Source organism: Plecotus auritus (assembly GCF_963455305.1).
Source record: "Plecotus auritus genome assembly, chromosome: 3".
NCBI lineage: Eukaryota > Metazoa > Chordata > Mammalia > Chiroptera > Vespertilionidae > Plecotus > Plecotus auritus.
The window spans coordinates 127,171,199-127,193,800 of record NC_137772.1 but is presented as its reverse complement, the minus strand read 5'-3'; the positions used below and the strand labels follow the sequence as shown (position 1 = coordinate 127,193,800).

General features: G+C 43.5%; 1 protein-coding gene and 1 pseudogene across 5 annotated transcripts in view; both read left to right on the top strand.

Moving 5' to 3' along the window:
* Positions 1-22,602, top strand: part of CDK8 (cyclin dependent kinase 8) — a gene marked incomplete at its 3' end in the record, with an annotated part of 181,582 nt that overhangs the window by 10,188 nt on the left and 148,792 nt on the right. The window lies entirely within an intron of this gene.
* Positions 16,706-17,300, top strand: LOC308243310 (leucine-rich repeat-containing protein 20-like; annotated as a pseudogene). Its single transcript has one exon. The product of its transcript is annotated as a leucine-rich repeat-containing protein 20-like (transcript).

Below are 22,602 nucleotides of genomic sequence, written 5' to 3'. Positions count from 1 at the left end.
TTATTGCAGTGATTCTGAAATATAAAGTAATACAACTCCTCCTCCGTCATATCAGACCACCATTCTGACTACCTTGTGCTAGAAATTTTTTCCTCTCACTTGGAATATGTTCTAACATTTAGCTTCAGAAATTCTAACTATTTTATGTTAACATACAACTCGCATAATTCTCTCTTCACTCATCACCCAGAAAACATAGTCCTTCATAGATGTATTATGTAACTACTTCAGTGTATATGTGGTTAATGTTTATATGTCCTTTGGGTCTTTCTGTTGAATGTTTATGGGTTAGATATTATAGATTTCCTCTAGGGCAGTTTCTGGCACATTGCCAAATGTTGACAGGTATTTAATACTTTTTTATTTGGGGTATACCTGTAATTCATATTTGAAAGTCTTCCCTTTAAACTTTCTAAAATTAAAAACTTAAACATATTATGATAGAATAAAAAAGCATCACCATGTGAATTTACGCAGAAAAGCAAAGTCTGATGGGCTGGCTATATTGATACCAGGAACAGAATTGAACAAAACCAAAGCCAAAGGCAGAGATAAACTTTGTTAATTGGCTGAAAAAAATAGAAGGCCCGAAAAATTGAGCCACTACAAAGAAAGTATTTTTTGACATATGCCTTGTAAATGAGTCAGTTTAAAGTAAATCAAACCTATATTTCTAAACTTAAGGAAAATATAATTAGTTTCTGAACCACGGTTGCCATTTAATTTTGTTTAAATCCATAATTGCTTCATACTTGAAATTTACTTTTGTTATGTGAATAAAAATTATTTAGGTTAACTATTACTCAAGATAATTCAGTTACTCATCTCTCTAGACAAGCTCATTAAGATCTATAACTTCATAATGGCCCATGAATTCTAGCAAATAATATCCTAAGGAGAGGAATTCTTTACATCATGATGCAGAGCCTACTCTGGGTGTTTCTGTACACCTGAGTTTGTTTATATGTTGTCTAGAGAACTAAAGAGATTAAAAAAACTCATCCTTGCCTGGCCGGTGCGGCTTGTAGAGCGTCAACCTATGAACCAGGAGGTCACAGTTCGATTCCCAGTTGGGGCATATGCTCAGTTTGCAGGCTCTATCCCCAGTGTGGGGCGTGCAGGAGGCAACTGATCAATGATTCTCTCTCATCATTGGTGTTTCTATCTCTCGCTCTCCCTTCCTCTCTGAAATCAATAAAAATATATTTGAAAACAAACAAAAATGCGTCCATCATTGGTATTATGGCTTATATGAAACAAGTATGTTTTGGGGGAAAGAGGAGGTAGGTATTGAAAAAATATTTTTTATAAGGCTTTTGTTTTAAGAAAGGCCAATAGAGCATGTGAAAATTTAAATTCATATAGAATAGATTAATTGGAATTTTTTCGCTTTTAGGATCAATTCTTTACAAAAGAATTTCTAAGTACATGAGCTCTCCTGGCATATTTATGGTGTACCTCAGTTTGTAAAAAGTTCTGTTTATACACAGTTTCCAAGAAAATGTCAAGCACAAAGTAAGCATATTTGTAATTTGTTTTCTAATGCTGACTTAACATTGAAGGTACTTTTATTTTTTGATCCTCATCCGAGGATACATTCCCATTGATTTTACAGAGAGAGGAAGGGGAAGAGAAAAAGAGAGAGAAAACATAGATCAGTTGCTTCCTGCATACCCCAACTGGGATTGAATCTGCAACCTTTCCGTGTAGGGGATGATGCCTTAATCAACTGAGCCACCTGGCCAGGCTGAAGATGTTTTTAAATGTAAAATTAAATCATTTAAATATTGACATTTTATAGTTTCTGTTTAGGTGTAGTGTTTTTTGGGGGGTGGGAGGGATAAATTTGTATATTTGTGATTCGTTTGGTAGCTCTTTACCAAATGTCTGTATTATGCCAGGTTCTATGCCAGATATAGGTGATTCAGCAGTGAATAGCCCATGGTATAAGTCATTAGGGAACTTAAGACTTTTGAAGGGCATAGGCATGTAAACAGGTTATTATAATATAGTAGAATAAGACTGTGATAGGGAAAATTATAGGTTGCTATGGGGTACCTAATCTGCTCCTGAGGACTCAGGGATATTTCAGTTGTGTCTTAAAAGATAATTAGAAACGACCAAGTGAATGGTTATTAAATAAGGGTGAGTGGTGTTATAGCACAGTCTGGTTGAAAATGGAGTGTGGTAGGGGTTGAATGATATGTAGTAAACAAATGTTAAATTATTTATTTGAGGTAGTTTTGGGAGCTTTTGTGTTTTAGTGGGGAGGCTAAAGTTCTCTCCAGTAATCTCTGGAGTCATAACTGAATATCACTTAAAAATATATGAACGAAAGATATTATAGTGAGGAGATTGAAAGAATTTCATTGTCAGATCTTAGAGAGGAGTAACGGGTAGGGTGAGAAGTATCTTTTTATATAAAACCCTAATATGCAAATAGACCGAACAACCTGTCGCTATGATGTGCGCTGACCACCTGGAGGCGCACGCGTGCGGAACATGGCGGGTGTTGGCAGCAGGCGGCAGAGCGTGGAACATGGCAAGCATCAGCCACAGTGGGAGCAGGTGAGCGGGGGTGCCAGACAAAGGCGAGGCACCAATCGCTGTCACCCGGGCAAGTGATTACTGAAAATTCTTTGCTCCTGCGCACTGCGGTCCTGTCCGGTGCTCGCACCTGCTGCCAGCGCCGGCCCCACTTGACCCGCTGCCAGCCCGGAGCCACCACTTGCACCTGCTGCCGGCGTCAGGGACCAGCCCCGATCACTTGGCGCCGTCAGCAGGTACAAGCAGCTTCTGGCCCGGTAGCCCCTCAGGGCTTCTCCACCTCCCCCTGCTCCTGAGGGGCGATCAGGACCAGCAGCTGCCTCTTGCACCTGCTGCCGATGACAGCCCCGCTTGCCACCAGTGCTGGTGCTGGCCCTGCTCGCACCCGCAGTCGGCGCTGGAGCCACTGCTCACACCTGCTGCCAGCGCCTGGTGCTGGTCCCAATCGCTTGGCGCCATAATTGGGTGCAAGTGGTGGCTATCGGCCCCGATCGCCCCTGAGGGCTTCTCCACCTCCCCTTGCTCCTGAGGGGTGATCGGGGCAGCAGCCACCGCTTGCACCCGCTGCTGGTGCCAGCCCTGCTCATACCCACTGCTGGCGCCGGCCCCACTCGCTCCATCAGCGGGTGCGAGTGGGGCCTGCGCTGTCAACACCTGGGAGCGGCGGCAGGAGCGGGACTGCCAGCAGAGAGGGGACCCGGGACCGCGGCAGGAGGGGCTCAGTGGGGGCACAGAGGATGGGCCAAGACCCCACCCTGTACCCACCACAGCCTTGTGGCCCACAGTTCCTTTCAAGGTGCACAAATTCGTGCACTGGGCCCCTATTAAAAAATAAAATTCAAGAAGTAAGTGGGGTCTTGTAAATCATGCTTTCTGGACTTTGTACTTTATTCTGAAGATAGAGTCATTTGTGGGATTTTATATAGATAGTAACTAGTTGATGTCTCAACTTAAAAATATTGCTTTGCGATACAATTAGAATGGCTATAGGGAACTAGGTTTATAAGAATGTAATAATAACCCAGGTGAGAGATGCTGGTGGCTTAAATTAGGGAAATGACAGAGAGGATGATAGGACTTGTTGAATTATTGGATGTGAGAGAGGAAGAAGTGAAAATAACCAAGGATAATGGCCTAGGTTTCTGTTTTGAGAAGCAGGATGTTGCCATTCACATCAATAATCAAAACAGGAAGAGGAGTACATTTGAGGAGAAATATGATGAATTGAGTTTTGTTATATTGAATTTTAGGTGCCTGTTAAACACCTAGGAAGAAATATCCATTAGGCAGATATATGAATCTACTGTTCAAGAAAGAGATCTGGATAGAGATAGACTTGGGTGTTACCAAGCACTTGAGTGGTTTTGAAATTTCCTAGGGATAGTGTGTAGCGTGAGAAGAGGACCTAGGACAGAATATAGAAGAGGAGATGTCTATCCCTGAGGCTCAGAAATTGAGTGCTGAGGAGGAGGAAACCCAGGGTCCACCATTGTGCAACAGGAACTGTGCTATACACAGTTTATTGGCTGTACACAGCAGAATGGAGAAAAACTAGGACCTTATAGATAGAATCCTGTCTACCATGGAGAGTATTTCCAGAAAGAGTGATAGGCAGTACCATATGCCACACAGAGGGCAAAGATATAATGAGGTGTCTGAATTAAGTAAAGTCTTTAAACAAAAGTTCAGCTAAAGGTTTTTTGGGTTTTTTTTGGACACCAGAGCTTATATTATAACACATTTTGTAGATTTTATCCAAAACTAGAGGCCCAGTGCACGAAATTCGTGCACGACGGTGTGTGTCCCTCAGCCCAGCCTGCACCCTCTATCAATCTGGGACCCCTTGAGGGATGTCCGACTGCCCGTTTAGGCCCGATCCCACTGGGATCGGGCCTAAACGGGCAGTCGGACATCCCTCTCACAATCCAGGACTTCTGGCTCCCAACCACTTACTTGCCTGCCTGCCTAATTGCCCCATACTGCTTCTGCCTGCCAGCCTGATCACCCCCTAACCACTCCCCTGCCAGCCTGATAGATGCCTAACTGCTCTGCTGCCGGCCCAATTGTCCCTAACCGCCCTCCCCTGGAGGCCTGGTCACCCCCAACTGCCCTCCCCTGCTGGCCCGGTAACCTTTAACTGCTCTCCCTTGCCAGACTGGTTGCCCCCAACTGCCCTGCCCTGCAGGCCTGGTCTCCCATAACTGCCCTCCCCTGACAGCCTGGTCCCCCCCAGCTGCCCTCCTCTGACAGCCAATTTGGTCCTGATTGGTTGGTTTCTGTGCCAGTCAGCGTCAAAAGCTCCGCCTCCTAGGCAGTCATTGGCTCCTCACAGTTCACCCAGATTTGGTTCTGATTGGTCGGTTTCTATGCCAGTCAGCGTCAAAAGCTCTGCCTCCTAGGCAGTCATTGGCTCCTCACAGTTGACCCAGATTTGGTTCTGATTGGTCGGTTTCTATGCCAGTCAGTGTCAGAAGCTCCACCTCTTAGGCAGCCATTGGCTTCTCACACTTCACCCAGATTTAGTTGTGATTGGTCGGTTTTTATGCCATTCAGCGTCTCTGGGCCTATCAATGGAGCCTGATCAGAAAGGCGGGCCTGATCTGCCACCCCGGTGGAGGCCTGGAGAGAAACGGAGGCATGGCTGCTGGCCAGGCCTGGAGAGAAAGAGAGAGGTAAGTGCTGATCAACAGCTGCGACAGAGGCTACGGATCAGACCCTGCTTCTCTCTTCAGGCCTCTGTACAGGCCTGATTCACAGCCCCCTCAGCAGTCAGTGCTGGTTCACTGCGCCTGCTGCCATAGCAGTCACTGCTGGTCTCCATGGCAACCCAGTGCTGACTGCAGGATTGACTTTCCATTAGTCGAGCCTCCGGTCGTGACGGACCCAGGGTTTTTATATATTAGGATGATTTCCAAATGTTTTCTCCTATTCTGTGGGTTGCTGTTTTACTCTGTACATAGTCTTTTAATACATAAAATTTTAAGATTTTCATGAAGTCTAATATATTTTGCCTTTTGATTCCTATACCTTTGGTGTTAGGTCCAAGAAATCACTGCTAAATCCAATGTCATGAAGCCTTTGTCTTATGTACATTTTGGTCATGGATTCATTTTGAATTACTTTTGAATTAATTCTCTTACGTATGGATATCCACTTTTCAGCAACTCGTTGAAAAGATTTTTTTTTTCCTGTATTGAATGGCCTTCACACCCTTGTCAAAATCATTTGATCATATACGTGAAGGTTTATTTTTGGACTAGTTATTCCATTTTATTGGTCTATATCAGGGGTGGGCAAACTTTGAATCGAGGGCCACAATGGGTTCTTAAACTGGACTGGAGGGCCAGAACAAAAGCATGGATGGAGTGTTTGTGTGAACTAATATAAATTCAAAGTAAACATCATTACATAAAAGGGTACAGTCTTTTTTTTTAATTTCAATAGTTTTATTCATTTCAAACATTTTAACAAGAAGAATGTAAACACTATTATAATTTGAAACTTCAAAAAAATGGAGGAATCATAGCACAATAACATACCTTATACTGAAGATGGCAAAGACAAAATAAAATTGCCTAACAAAGGAAAGGTACAAAAGCCTTTCAAATTAAACTTAAATATAATAAAATAATTTAAAACTAAAACAAATCGAAAAGAAAAAAATGTGCAAACAGTAAATTAAACATTTTCTTTAGTGCAACTTCCAAATTATGCCCGGGACGTAGATGTAGATGGCAATGTAGACTGGGTTGAAAGGTTTTTGGTCTTTAAAACATCAACTTCAGTGGGAACAGTGTTGTTGGTCTCCTTTTTAGCTAATGCTCTGATACTGTGCTCTCCAGGGGCGTGTCTCCCTACATCACCACGATAACGTGTCTACGCATTCCCAGGGTGATGTCGGGGGGCATTACAAGGAGCCTCTGGAAGATTGAGAGGTTGTTCCTTCTACTGAATGGGCGGATATAAATCCGCCCACTCAGAAGAAGGAGCTGCGGCCGTGTTTCCCGACGTTGCCATGTTAACACTGCTGCTGGTGAAGGAGCGGAGGGGAGAGCAAGAGAACCCTCAGCTCTGCTCTTTCGGCTCCGCGGGCCGGATAGAACAGCCGAACGGGCCGGATCCGGCCCGTGGGCCGTAGTTTGCCCACGCCTGGTCTATATGGTTGTCTTTATGTCATTACCACACTGTTTTGATTACTCCAGATTTCTAGTGTTTTCAAATCAGGAAATATGAATCCTCTAGCTTTATTCTTTTTTTTAATTTTTTTATTTTAATAAATCTTTATTCAGATTATTACAATTGTTTCTCCTTTTTCCCCCCATAGCTCCCCTCCACCCGGTTCCCACCCAACCTTCTGCCCTTACCTCCCCCCCACTGTCCTCATCCATAGGTGTATTATTTTTGTCCAGACTCCTCATGAACCCCCCATACCCCTTTCCCCCTGAGAATTATCAGTCCACTCCCTTTCTATGCCCCTGATTCTATTATATTCACCAGATTATTCTGTTCCTCAGGTTTTAAATTCACTTGATTTTTAGGTTCACTTGTTGATAGATATGTATTTGTTGTTCATAATTTTTATCTTTACTTTTTTATTCTTCCTCTTCTTTAAGAATACGTTTCAGCATTTCATATAATACTGGTTTGGTGGTGATGAATTCCTTTAGCTTTTTCTTATCTGTGAAGCTCTTTATCTGCCCTTCAATTCTGAATGATAGCTTTGCTGGGTAGAGTAATCTTGGTTGTAGGTTCTTGCTATTCATCACATTGAAAATTTCTTGCCACTCCCGTCTGGCCTGCATAGTTTCTGTTGAGAAATCAGCTGACAGTCGTATGGGTGCTCCCTTGTAGGTAACTAACTGTTTTTCTCTTGCTGCTTTTAATATTCTCTCTTTGTCTTTTGCTCTTGGCATTTTAATTATGATGTGTCTTGGTGTGGTCCTCTTTGGATTCCTTTTGTTTGGGGTTCTGTGCGCTTCCTGGACTTGTAAGTCTATTTCTTTCACCAGGTGGGGTAAGTTTTCTGTCATTATTTCTTCAAATAGGTTTTCAGTATCTTGCTCTCTCTCTTCTTCTGGCACCCCCATAATTCTGATGTTGGTATGCTTGAAGTTGTCCCAGAGTCTTCTTACACTATCTTCAACTTTTTGGATTTTTTTTTTTTTTTGCTTTTTGCTTTTTCGGTTGAGTGTTTTTTGCTTCTTTGTATTTCAATTCCTTGACTTGATTTTTGTGTTCCTCTAGTCTGTTTTTGGGTCTCTGTATAATATTTTTTATTTCAGTCAGTGTATGTTTAATTTCTGGTTGGTCCTTTTTCATATCTTTGGGGGTCTCATTATATTTATCGGCCTTTTCTAGGATATTCTTTTTTTTTTTTTTTAAATATATTTTATTGATTTTTTACAGAGAGGAAGGGAGAGGGATAGAGAGTTAGAAATATCGATGAGAGAGAAACATCGATCAGCTGCCTCCTGCACACCTCCCACTGGAGACGTGCCCGCAACCAAGGTACGTGCCCCTGACCGGAATCGAACCTGGGACCCTTCAGTCCGCAGGCCGACGCTCTATCCACCGAGCCAAACCGGTTTCAGCGCTAGGATATTCTTGTAAAGCCTTATAACCGTGGTTTTGAATTCTATATCCAGTCGTTTGTTTTCCTCCATTTCTTTCGTTTGTGATCTGATTCTTTGACGCCGCATTTTCACTGCTTCCCTGAGTTGGTAAGGTAGATTTGTGTGCTAGGTTTCCAATATGGCCCAGTGGGTCTGCCTCCCCAGGTAACCTTAGGTGGACACTCTTGGTGCACCCCTTTGTGGACTGTGTGTACAGCCTTGTTGTAGTTAAGTCTTGATTGTTGTTGGTATCACTGGGAAGAATTGACCTCCAGGCCAGTTGGCTGTAAGGATCAGCTGTGTCTATGCTGGCAGAAGTTCGGTGCTGCAGACAGCCTTATAGGATTAGACTTGCCAAATTGCAATAGCCTCTGTGCTCAGCTTGGATGGGGTGGAGTCTCAGTCTTGGCTTCCAGTCAGCCTTGCCCTTGCGCGCACGTGCGCGCCTTCAGTCCTCCGCCTTCCCCGGCTCCCGAGTCTCCACCTGAGAGTCCAGATTCCCCCCACAAGAGCGTGAGTCCCCAGGGGCTCGCCTGGAACTGGGGTCCAGTGCAGTCAGAACTGGGGCTCAGTGCAGTCAGGAGCCTCTGACTCCCTTCCACTAGGGAAAGCCTGTGGCAACCTCCGCAGCCTTTGTGCACACTGGCACGCGCGCGCCTTCAGACTTCTGCCTTCCCCAGCTCCCGAGTCTCCACCCGAGAGTCCAGACTCCCCCCGTAAGAGCGTGGGTCCCCAGGGGCTCGCCCAGAACTGGGGTTCAGTGCAATCAGAACTGGGGTTCAATGTGGTCGGGGGCTTCCTTCCCCCTTCCGCCAGAGAAAGTCAGCCAGGTTCTCAGCCGCCCTTCCTCTCTGCGCACGAAGACCCTTTGCCGTACCTCCAATTCTCTATGAGCTTTTCTCTTTCCTTCTAGTTGTAGAATTTCCACTCAGCCAGCTTTCCTGTGGTTCTGGATGGTGTCCGTTCTGTCTTTTAGTTGTAGTTTTGAAATTGTTGTGCGAGGCAGCAGTTTAAGTGCTTACCTATGCCGCCATCTTGGTTTCTCCTAGCTTTATTGTTTCTTATGAATTCTTTTGACTATTCTGTGGCTCATTAAATTTAAACTCTGAGTACTTCTGGTATTAACTTTCATTTTTCTATTGTATTGGGATGTTTTAGAAATACTAATATGTGTGTGTATGTGTGGTTCCAAGTTATTAAGTTTTTTAGGAAACTGGTTCACTTTCATTCACCAAACCTTCATTTTAATCATTGTGGATGAAAATCATTCTAAAAGGTATTTTTTATCATTGTCCTGTAGTTTTCCGTGTATAGGTCTTTTACCTCCTTAGTTAAGTTTATTCCTAGGTATCTTAATTTTTTTGGTGCGATGGTAAATGGGATTGCTTTTTTAGTCTCTCTTTCTGTAAGTTCACTATTGGTGTATAGAAATGCCATAGATTTCTTGGCATTAATTTTGTATCCTGCTACATTGCCGATTTCATTTATTAAGTCTATTAGTTTTTTGATGGAGTCTTTCGGGTTTTTTATGTACAATATCATGTCATCTGCAAATAAGGACAGCTTTACTTCTTCTTTTCCAATTTGGATGCCTTTTATTTCTTCTTCTTGTCTAATTGCAATGGCTAATACATCCAGCACTATGTCGAACAGTAGTGGTGAGAGTGGGCATCTCTGTCTTGTTCCTGTTCTTAGGGGGAATGGTTTTAGTTTTTGCCCATTAGGTATGATGTTAGCTGTGGGTTTATCATATATAGCTCTTATTGTGTTGAGATGTGATCCTTCTATTCCCACCTTGTTGAGAGTTTTTATCAAGAAAGGGTGTTGGAAACCCCACTGAATGGGAGAACATATTTGCAAATGGTATCACTGATAAAGGTTTAATTTCCAACATCTACAGGCAGCTTATACAACTTAATAAAAGGAAGATAAAGGATCCAATAAAAAAATGGGCAACGGACCTAAATAGAATCTTTTCAAAAGAAGACAGAAGGAAGGCCAAGAGACACATGAAAACATGCTCAAAGTCACTAATTATCTGAGAGATGCAAATCAAAACGACAATGCGATACCATCTCACACCTGTCAGAATGGCTATCATCAACAAATCAACAAACGACAAGTGCTGGCGAGGATGCGGAGAAAAAGGAACCCTCGTGCACTGCTGGTGGGAATGCAGACTGGTGCAGCCATTGTGGAGAACAGTATGGAGTTTCCTTGAAAAACAGAAAATGGAAATCCCATTTGACCCAGTAATCCCACTCCTAGGAATATATCCTAAGAAACCAGAAACACCAATCAGAAAGGATATATGCACCCCTATGTTCATAGCAGCACAATTTACAATAGATAAGATTTGGAAACAGCCTAGGTGCCCATCAGCAGATGACTGGATCAGAAAACTATGGTACATCTACACAATGAAATACTATGCTGCCATAAAAAAGAAGGAATTACTACCATTTGTAGACACTTGGATGGAATTAGAGAACATCATGCTAAGTGAAATAAGCCAGTCAATGAAAGAAAAATACCACATGATCCCACTCATTTGGGGATAATGAAAAACATTATAAACTGATGAACAAAAAGATAGTTACAGAGGAAGTAAAGCATCAAACAGACTGTCAAATTACAGTGGTAAGGTTAGGGAGAGGTGGGGGAAATAAGAGATCAACTGAAGGACTTGTATCCATGCATATAAGAGTAACCAACGGATGCAAAACATTGGGGGGTGAGGGCATGTATGGGAGTGGGGTGGGGGTGGGGGGCAATGGTAAGATATGTACACATATAATACCTTAATAAAAATTTGAAAAAAAAAGGAAAAGTACCAAACTTTATTAAGATATGTTAAAGAAAACCTAAATAAATGGAGAGATATTCCAAAAAAAGAAAAAAAAAGAAAAAAAAAAAGAAAGGGTGTTGGATTTTGTCAAATGCTTTTTCTGCATCAATTGATATGACTATGTGATTTTTATCTCTGTTTGTTTATGTGATGTATCATCACGTTTATTGATTTGCGGATATTGTACCATCCTTGCATTCCTGGGATAAATCCTACTTGGTCATGGTGTAGGATCTTTCTGATGTAGTGCTGGATCCTATTTGATAGAATTTTGTTGAGGATTTTGGCATCTATGTTCATGAGGGATATTGGCCTGTAATTCTCTTTCATTGTGTTGTCTTTATCTGGTTTTGGTATTAGGGTGATGTTGGCTTCATAGAAGGAGCTTGGAAGTGTTCCTTCCTCTTGAATTTTTGGAATAGTTTGAGGAGGATAGATTTTAGTTCTTCCTTGAATGTTTGGTAAAACTCCCCTGTGAAGCCATCTGGCCCCGGGCTTTTGTTTGCTGGAAGCTTTTTGATGACTGCTTCAATTTCTTCCATAGTTTTTGTCCTATTGAGATGTTTAGATTATTCGTGATTGAGTTTTGGAAGGTTATATTTTTCTAGGAATATGTCCATTTCCTCCAGGTTGTCCAGTTTGTTGAAATAGTTGTTCACAGTATTTTTTTAAATAATCCTTTGTATTTCTGTGGAGTCTGTTGTTATTTCACCTCTTTCATTTCTGATTTTGTTTATTTGGGTCCTCTCTCTTTGCTTCTTGGTGAGCCTGGCTAGAGGTTCATCAATCTTGTTTATCCTTTCAAAGAACCAGCTCTTGGTTTTGTTCATCTTTTGTATTGTTTTTTTTTTTTGTTTTTTTTGTTTTTTTGTTTCAATGTCGTTTATCTCCGCTCTGATCTTTATTGTTTCCTTCCTTCTGCTTACACTGGGCTTTTCTTGTTGCTCTCTTTCTAACTGTTTGAGTTGTAGGGTTAGGTAATTTATTACTATTGTTTCTTGTTTTTTTGCATTAGGCTTGTAGAGCTATGAACTTGCCTCTCAAGACTGCTTTCACTGTGTCCCATAGATTTTGGATTGTTGTGTTTTCATTGTCATTTGTTGCCATGATGTTTTTTATTTTTTTTTGATTTTTCTGGTAACCCAGTCATTGTTTAATAGCATGCTGTTTAGTCTCTATGTGTTTGATTTTATTGGATTGTTTTTATTGTAGTTGATTTCCAGTTTTATGCCACTGTGATTTGAGAAGATGCTTGAATGTTTTCTATCTTCTTGAATTTGATGAGACTTTGCCTATGACCCAACAAAATGGTCTGTCTTTGAAAATGACCCATGTGCACTTGAGAAGAATGTATATTCTGTGGCTTTCGGGTGAAATGTTCTGAAGATGTCAATTAATTCCATCTGGTCTAGTGAGTCATTTAGGATTGATGTTTCTTTGCTGATTTTTTGTTTAGAGGATTTGTCCAATGGTGATAGTGGGGTATTAAAGTCTTCTACGATGATTGTATTGCTGTCAATCTCTTCTTAGATATCCTCCAGGAGTTTTTTAATGTATTTGGGTGCTCCTGTATTGAGTGCGTATATGTTTACCAGAGTTATTTCTTCTTGTTGGATTGCTCCCTTTGGTATTATGAAGTGGCCTTCCTTATTTCTTGTTATGTCCTTCAATTTGAGATCTAATTTGTCAGATATAAGTATTGCTACCCCAGCTTTTTTTAAATTTCCATTCACCTGAAAAACCTTTTTGCATCCCTTCACCCTCAGTTTGTGTGCGTCTTTTTTTCTGAGGTGGGTTTCTTGTAGACAGCAGATATATGGGTCATGTTTTCTTATTTAATCCATTTTCCTATGTCTTTTGATTGGGGCATTTAATCCATTTACATTGAAAGTTATTATTGATAGGTTCTTATTTGTCGCCATTTTTATTCTTTACCCCTGTGTTCCTTCTTCACTTCCTATTTCTTTTTTTTACAGCAGACCTTTTAGCATTTCTTGCATTGCTCGTTTGGTGGTAATAAATTTCCTTAGTCCTTTTGTGTCTGTGAATCTCCTGATTTCACCTTCAATTTTGATTGATAGCCTTGCTGGGTACAGTATTCTTGGATTCACACCCTTCCTTTGCATGACTTTGTATATTTCATACCATTCCCTTCAGGCCTGATGAGTTTCTCTTGAGAAATGAGTTGCTAGTCTGATGGGGGTTCCTTTGTAGGTAACTTTCTGTCTCTCTCTGGCCACTTTTAAGATTCTTACTTTTTCATTGGTGTTTGCCAGTTTAATTATAATGTACCTTGGTGTTGGTCTTTTGGGGTTCATTTTGTTAGGGACTCTGTGAGCTTCTTGGATTTGTGTGGGTGTTTTCTTCCCTATATCAGGGAAGTTTTCTGTCATTATTTCTTCAAACAAGTTTTCTATTCCTTGCTCAGTTTCCTCTCCTTCTGGAACCCCTATTATGCGGATGTTGTTTTGTTTCATGGTGTCCCAAAGTTTCCTTAGGCTCTCCTCCTGCTTTTTAATTTTTTTTTCTAGAAGCTGCTCTACTGGGGTATTTTTTCCTACCTTGTCTTCTAGCTCACTGATGGCGGTCCTCTGCTTCTTCTAGTCTACTCTTGATGCTTTCTATTGAGTTCTTTACAGCAGCGATGTCATTTTTCATTTCTTCTTTGTTCTTCTTCATTTTCTCTTGGTTCTTTTAAAAAAATACATTTTATTTTTTACAGAGAGGGAGGGAGAGGGGTAGAGAGTTAGAAACATCAATGAGAGAGAAACATCGATCAGCTGCCACCTGCACACCTCCTGCCGGGGATGTGCCCGCAACCAAGGTACATGCCCTTGGCTGGAATCGAACCTGGGACCCTTCAGTCCACAGGCCGACACTCTATCCATTGAGCCAAACCGGTCAGGGCTCTCTTGGTTCTTACTCATATAGTTGAATTTGTCTTCCATTCTTTTCAGCCACCTTATGACCATTTCTCTGAATTTTTTCTCTGGCAGGTTGCTTGCCTCCATTTCATTTACTTCCTTTTCTGGTGATGCCTGCTTTTCTTTCATATGCGGGCTGTTTCTTTGTCTCCCCATGGTCTCTCTTCTCCAGTGTCTGGTTATGTAGTTCTCTCTCTCCTGCGTTGATTTAAAGGCACAAAATACAACACAACCAGGTACCACACACAAGGCACTTAACAGAAATGTATTCACGATATTAGTAACCACAAATAAAATTAACCACCAGAGAAAGGCAAATTAGGGGATAGGAGAGATAGAAGAAGAGAATAAAGAAGAAAAGAAAAGAAAGGAGTGCCAAAATGAAATTGGGAAAAGAAAAAAAAAGTAAGAGAGAAAAGAAAGAGAATAAGAAAGAAAAGGGGAACAAACTATATATATGGGGGGGGGGAGCTCCAATAGAACAGCCATTAATCCCAGCAAATACCAGCAACAAGTACCTGGAGATGAATACAAACTACAAACAACAATTAATATCAAGCAAGGCAAGGAAAAACATTTGCAAAAAAACAAAGCAAACAAAACAAAACAAAAATAAGCAAGACAATCTCACAAGCATAAAAAATCGATATAATCAACATTCAAGCAAACAATAGCAAAAGGACAGAGAGAAAAACAATTTTTTGGATAGTGAAGACAGAGAAGAGAGAGGTGTGTATGAACTCGGAGCAGGGGATTGGAAATTAGATATATAAGTAGGGTGAAATTTTAACGGGGTAAAAAGAAAGAATAGGGAAAATCTAAAGCAGGAAAAGGGTAAGAGAAACAGGACAACAAAAGGGCAAAAGTTAGGAAGAGAGTGATGGCATAAAGGTAGAGTTGAGATAGAGTAGAATGATGCTAAATGAAAGTTGAAAATAGAATATAGAACACTAATCTCAAAGTCAAATAAAGAGAAAATAAAATGACACCTTTTTTTTAAAAAAGGTAAAATAGTAGTAGTAATAATACTGATTCAAAATAAGAATGTAATAATTAAAAAGGTAAAATCAAGTGAGGAAAAAAGGAAAAAATTAGTTTCTTAAGTAAAAGATGAAAAATAAAAAAAAAATAAAAAATAAAAATAAAATGTGCAGGAGTTAAGGTCATTCACTTCCTCCACTGTTCCGTTTGGCACACCTGTTTCCCAGTCAGGACAGTATTGCAGTTCCCTGCGTTCCACTGCTCCTCAGTGTTGTAAGGCAGTCCTGATTTTTAAGCAGGCAGTGTGTCTTACTTTCTTGTATTCCTTAATTTGTGATTACGCAAGAGTCAGTTTGTGATTCAGCCCCTGGGTGGCAGTGTTTCTGGGTTGACTTCCGGGTCTATAGGTCCTCTCTAGCCTGTCCTTAGATCCTGCTTTCCCTGTGGCACTCAATATGGGTTTGTGGGAGTGGGCTGCCCCAGAGCTGGTTCTCTGACGGTCACTCCCTGCTCTGATCCCCAGGTTCCAGAAAAACAACTTTCCCCTGCACTCTCTTAGGGTGTCCCCAACTGGGTGATCCTATGTATTGGGCTCAGTAATCAGAAGCAAGGATTCAAAGAGTAGAAAGCACGAGTGTGCGAACTCCGGGTCTGCGCGTAAGCCTGCGCAATCCTTTTTCCCCACTTGTGTCCAACCAGCTGGCACACTCCCCAAATTTTTAGGCTGTCCTTCTGCGTCAGATCAAAATGGGTTGCTTTTTAGAGATCCCCTCTGTTAGCAGCTTTGAGGATCCCCTTCCACATTCACAGATGACTCCAGCCCCAACAGCCACGGATTTTTCTAGGTGCAGACTTCCCCCGGTCCTCCAGCTCCTGCATTGCGTGCGTTTCTCTGTCCTGCCGGGACCAGAGACCTCACCTTATCCCAGGCAAATCTGACCTTTCCGTGGTGGAGTGTAGAGCTCCTCTGAATCCGCATGTTTGCGCCAATTGGGGACTGGTGCTCTGGGGTTCGCAGCTGTTCAGTGGGTGCCGCAGTTGTAGATTTTCAGGTTTCCCATAACATCCACTTTCCCCTTCAAGATGGCGCGGTCTCCACGTCCGAGCTGGTGGCTCCGGGAGGGAACCCGGCAGCAGTGGGGGCTGCCCGGTCAGGGGACCCCCTTCCAGCAGTCCCCCACCTTCTCCTGGAGTAAAGCTGTCCCTTAACTCTCAAGCAGACACTCCCCATGTGACCTTCAGCTGTTCTTTCTACCTGCTCCCGGATAAGGCTCAGGACACGTCTGTCTATTCCGCCGCCATTTTTTCCTCTCTCTAAAATGTATTATCTAATTTATATATCACGTATGTATGTGTTGGCTCCTGGAATAAATAGCTATGTTTTTAGAGTTCATTTGCCCATGTTGCTTTCCTTTATTCTTCCCTTCTTGTCAACTGTCACTTGAAAAAGACACTTAATATTGTTTAAAATATAGGAGTAATAAGTATCTTAGTAGAACATGCAAATAAATTCTAAGAAGAAAATAAAATTCACCTTATTTTGGCCACCTAGACTTTTTTCTAGGCATTTTAAAAAATATATTTTTTTATTGATTTCAGAGAGGAAGGGAGAGGGATAAAGAGATAGAAACATCGCTGCCTGCCGCTGTTGCATGGGGCGCTGCTGGCAGCCGAGGGAGCATGATTGTGCTGTGTAGGGTGCTAGGCAGTATTGTTGCTGTGATGCCCCCTTGTCAGCTGCATACTGGCCTAGTGGCTGGCAGCAGGACACCCGAGTCTGCATGCTGAGGAAGATGGGTGAGGTGGTGGCCAGAGTTGCGAGGAAGGTCAACAAGATGGTGGAGAGTGACTCTAACACCTGGTTCTGGCCGAGTACAAGCTGGTTTCTTTCCCCATCGGCATCTACAAGGTCCTACGGAATGCCACTGACCAGATCCACCTCATCACGCTGGCCAACAATGAGCTCAAGTCCCTCACCAGCAAGTTCATGACCACATTCTGTCAGCTTCAAGAGCTCTGCCTGGAAGGGACTTCCTGCACCACCTCCCCAACGAGGTCAGTTTCCTGCTGCACCTCAAGGCCATCCACCTGTCTCGGAACCAGTTTCACGACTTCCTTGAGCAGCTCACTACCCTGCCGGCACTGGAGACCATCAGTCTGGAGGAGAACGAGATTGTGGATGTGCCCGTGGAGAAGCTAGCCGCCATGCCTGCCTTGCACAGCATCAATCTGTGCTTCAACCCGCTGAACATCGAGGTGCGCGTCATTGCCCTGCCACTCGTCAAGTTTGATGTGCTTAGGTCTCCAGAGGGCTCCCCCCACCGTAGGCCTCCCTTCCTCCTCATGCCCACTCAGAAGGGACAGAGGCCACTTGGCCTGGCACCCTAAGCGGGGAACCCCAAGGGCCCATGGGAGGCCAAGCTTGGGGGACTGGAGATAGGTGGGCCAAACAATGTGTGGGAGAGGGTGCAGAGGTCCAGGATAGATAGCTTAGAGCTGTAGAATCCTGGAATATCCAGAGGAGGAGGCAAGGTTGGAGCTAGAGCCAGGACTGTGAGCATTCATAGCCTCTCTGCAAACTTGGGCAGACCCCTACCCTTTCTGAACTTATAATTTTGGGATAGGGGTAGTGGCAGTGGGTCCTGCCTCCTTGGGTACACACACCTCCAAGACTTCTAATCCTCGGTATCTGCTGAGCTCGCAGCTAAGCATTTCTTGGGCCCTTGTGGGTTGAGGCCTTGCTTCTAGTGCTGAGAGCCAGTCGCTGCCCTGAGACGAATAGACGACAACCTGCATCTATTTATTGCTTCCTGGGAACCAACCCTTCTCTGTGCCCCATCCTGAGCCCTGTGGATCCCTAGATTGGCAGGAGCCTGAACCAGGAGTTGTGGGAAAGCTGCGGAGAGAGTGCGGAGGCTGCAACAGGGCTGACAATGTTTACATAGGAGCCCCAGGGCCATCAGGCCAGGAAACTGGGGAGCAGATCAAGGTGGCTCTGTCCTTCCTCATGATTAAGAAATTGCTGGAGTGACCAGCTGCGCCTGGCATCACCCCTTGAACTATAGGAGAGTGGCCCAGAGAGAAAGAAAGCCACGTGCACCTGTGCCTCCCTCCGCACAGTCTCCTTCTGGCAGCAGACTGGCTGCCTTGTCATTGGTTCACCTGGACGCAGGCGGCACTATGGACTGTTGGATTATAGCTGGCCAGCCCCTGGGTCACCACTCAAAGCCCTGATAACCTCGTCATTTCTAGGCTCTGAACCTGGAGCCTGGCCAGGCAATAGGATGACCTGCCATCCGTGTTTGCTCAGGACTTTCAATGCTAACACAGCGACAGGAACTGCAAACAGGGACAACTGGTGGCTCCACCAGGTGAGGGCCTGAGGCTCTGGCTTCTTATGACAATACCTGTGGTTTGGAGAACCCCTGACCTCTTGATCCTGCAGGTATCTACCTCCCACCTTCTCATCTATGGAGCAAGCAGATCAGAGCCCACCTGGTCTGGAATTTGTCAGAATCTGTGGGAGATGCCTTAGTCCCCAGGACTTGGGGCAGACCAGGCCACACAAATCTTACATCCGTGGGCCAGTAGCCACTCTTCCACACTCAGAGCACTGACCCTTTCTCAGAATGTTCCCATTTCCTTCCTCTTCTCCTTTCCCTTCCCCAGCCCTGAGGCTGCCCTGTCTCTTGGCAAGAAGCTGATAAGTTGGGGGATTGTAGGCCTGTCACCAAGCACTTGAGAACTCAGCGTCCCAGGAGATGCCTGTTCACTCTGCTCATCTCCCATGCCTGGTGGGTCAAGCTCTGGGAAAAGGGTTTTCAGGGCAAGAAGGCCAGATAAGATCTCCAGGGCTACTGAGTTCAGTGGGGGACAAGTGAGGGCTGCAGTCTAGCCCAGCCTGGAATGAGGTTTCGCCTTGTTGAAGAAGGTGCATTTGCCTTATATGCAAAAACCATTTTATGCAACTCAGTGTGGTCTGCATGAGCACCTATGGGAGCTTGTTAGAAACACATGGCCCCAGGCCCAATCCCAGACCTCTGGGATCAGAACCCGCACTCCAAAAAATCCCCAGGGATTCCTATAAGCACCTTACTGTTGAAGAAACAAGGCCTGGGGATGGCCTGGGAGTGAAAGGTGGAGTTTCTCAGCTTTCCCCCAACACCAAGTCTGTGCCCATCCCCCTCCCTAAAGCAGCCCTTCACTCCCACCCTGGCCTCATAGATCTTTTCAGAGTCTGCCTGGCACTCCCGTGAAGGGAGTGACCTGTAGTCTCCAGGAGATGAGGGTTGGATTTGCCTGGCCCCCTGGCCTCTCTTTCTGGTTCAACCCCGAATGCCAAGCTGCTACTTCCCCAGGTCCTCATCTCAGGCCTTTCAGAGGGGTTGTTTTTGGAAGTTGTATCCTGCTCTGCTTGGAGAGTGTGCCCTGGTCTCTCTGGAAAAGCTGGGCAACAGAGAAGCCCCAGTTCAGAGCACAGTGTGAGCCCTTAGCTTCAGTCTGCAATAAAGAATGCATTGGTTTAAAAAAAAGAAAAAGGGAAACATCAATGATGAGAGAGAATCATTGATCGGCAGCCTCCTGCATGCCCACACGGAGGATCAAGCCTGCAACCCTGGGCATGTGCCCTGACCGGGAATCAAACCTGGAACCCTTAGGCTGATGCTCTATCTACTGAGCCAAACGGGCTAGGGCTATAGGCATGTTTTAAATCAGATTATATTGTGCCTATTGTTTTGAAACTTGCTTCATTCCATCAACAATAGGTTATGTATATTCCATGTCATTAGCCATCTTTCTAACGTTGCATTTAGTTTTAATGTGTATATTTATTGTATTGGGTGGCATAAATTTTTAAATATAATTTGCATTTTCATTTTACTTTTACATTCAAGTTTTTCTCTTTTTTTTGATGGCTTTTTTTAAAATTTAATAAATCTTTATTGTTCAGATTATTACAAATTGTTTCTCCTTTTCCCCTCCATAGCTCCCCTCCACCCGGTTCCCACCCCACCCTCTGCCCTTACCTCCCCACTACTGTCCTCATCCATAGGTGTATGATTTTTATCCAGTCTCTTCCTGCACCCCCCATACCCCTTTCCCCCTGAGAATTATCAGTCCACTCCCTTTCTATGCCCCTGATTCTATTATATTCACCAGTTTATTCTGTTCCTCAGATTTTTAATTCACTTGATTTTTAGATTCACTTGTTGATAGATATGTATTTGTTCATAATTTTTATCTTTACTTTTTTCTTCTTCATCATCTTAAAGAATACCTTTCAGCATTTCATATAATACTGGTTTGGTGGTGATGAACTCCTTTAGCTTTTTCTTATCTCTGAAGCTCTTTATCTGACCTTCCATTCTGGTATCTTAATTTTTTTGGTGCGATGGTAAATGGGATTGCTTTTTTAGTCTCTCTTTCTGTAAGTTCACTACTAGTGTATAGAAATGCCATAGATTTCTTGGCGTTAATTTTGTATCCTGCTACATTGCCAAATTCATTTATTAAGTCTGTTAGTTTTTTGATGGAGTCTTTCGGGTTTTTTATGTACAATATCATGTCATCTGCAAATAAGGACAGCTTTACTTCTTCTTTTCCAATTTGGATGCCTTTTATTTCTTCTTCTTGTCTAATTGCAATGGCTAATACTTCCAGTACTATGTCAAACAGGAGTGGTGAGAGTAGTCATCTTTGTCTTGTTCCTGTTCTTAGGGGAAATGGTTTTAGTTTTTGCCCATTGAGTATGATGTTAGCTGTGGGTTTATCATATATAGCTCTTATTGTGTTGAGATGTGATCCTTCTATTCCCACCTTGTTGAGAGTTTTTATCAAGAAAGGGTGTTGGATTTTGTCAAATGCTTTTTCTGCATCAATTGATATGACTATGTGATTTTTATCTCTCAGTTTGTTTATGTGATGTATCATCACGTTTATTGATGTGCGGATATTGTACCATCCTTGCATTCCTGGGATAAACCCTACTTGGTCATGGTGTGACCTTCCATTCTGAATGATAACTTTGCTGGGTAGAGTAATCTTGGTTGTAGGTTCTTGCTATTCATCACTTTGAATATTTCTTGCCCCTCCCTTCTGGCCTGCATAGTTTCTGATGAGAAATCAGCTGACAATTGGATGGGTGCTCCCTTGTAGGTAATTAACTGTTTTTCTCTTGCTGCTTTTAATATCCTCTGTCTTTTGCTCTTGGTATTTTAATTATGATTGTCTTGGTGTGGTCCTCTTTTGTTTGGGGTTCTCTGCGTTTCCTGGACTTGTAAGTCTATTTCTTTCACCAGGTGGGGTAAGTTTTCAGTCATTATTTCTTCCAATAGGTTTTCAGTATCTTGCTCTCTCTCTCTTCTGGCACCCCCATAATTCTGCTGTTGGTATGCTTGAAGTTGTCCCAGAGGCTTCTTACACTATCTTCAACTTTTTGGATTCTTTTTTCTTTTTGTTTTTCCGGTTGAGTGTTTTTTGCTTCTTTGTATTTCAAATCTTTGACTTGATTCTTGTGTTCCTCTAGTCTGCTGTTGGGTCTCTGTATAATATTTTTTATTTCAGTCAGTGTATGTTTAATTTCTAGTTGGTCCTTTTTCATATCTTCGAGGGTCTCACAAAATTTATTGGCCTTTTCTAGGATATTCTTGAAAAACCTTATAACCGTGGTTTTGAATTTTGTATTCAGTAGTTTGTTTTCCTCCATTTCTTTTGTTTGTGATCTGTTTCTTTGTCTCCGCATTTTCGTTGCTTCCCTGAGTTGGTAGGGTAGCTTTGTGTGCTAGGTTTCCTATGTGGCCCAGTGGGTCGGCCTCCCCAGTTAACATGAGGTGGACACTCTTGGTGCACCCCTTTGTGTACTGTGTGTACAGCTTTGTTGTAGTTAAGTCTTGATTGTTGTTGGTATCACTGGGAGGAATGGACCACCAAGCTAGCTGGCTGTGAGGATCAGCTGTGTCTATGCTGGGAGAAGTTCAGTGCTGGAGACAACCTTATAGGATTAGACTTGCAAAATTGCAAAAGCCTCTGTGCTCAGCTTGGATGGGGCGGAGTCTCAGGGCAGAGCAGACAATCTTGGCTTCCCGTCAGCTCTGCCCTTGTGTGCGCGCCTCCAGACCTCTGCCTTCTGCGGCTCCCCTGAGTTTCCGCTTGACAGTCCAGATTCCCCCCGTAAGAGCGTTGGTCTCCAGGGGCTCACCTGGAACTGGGGTTCAGTGCAGTCGGAACTGGGGTTCAGTGCAGTCAGGAGCTTCCGACTCCCATCCACTAGGGAAAGCCTGCAGCAACCTCCGCATTCAGTCTTCTCTGTGAGGACTCTCTCGCACATGCACCTCCAGACCCCTGCCTGCCGTGGCTCCCCCAGGTCTCCAATTCTCCATTTGCCTTTCTCTCTACCTGACAGTCCAGACTCCCCCTGTATGAGCCTGGGTCCACGGGGTTTCGCCCAGAACTGGGCTTCAGTGCAGTCAGAACTGGGGTTCAGTGCGGTCGGGGGCTTCCTTCCCCTTCCGCCAGTGAAAGTCAGCCAGGCTCTCAGCCGCCCTTCCTCTCTGCGCACACAAAGACCCTTTGCCGTACCTCCAATTCTCTGTGAGCTTTTCTCTTTCCTTCTAGTTGTAGAATTTCCACTCAGCCAGCTTTCCTGTGGTTCTGGATGGTGTCCGTTCTGTCTTTTAGTTGTAGTTTTGAA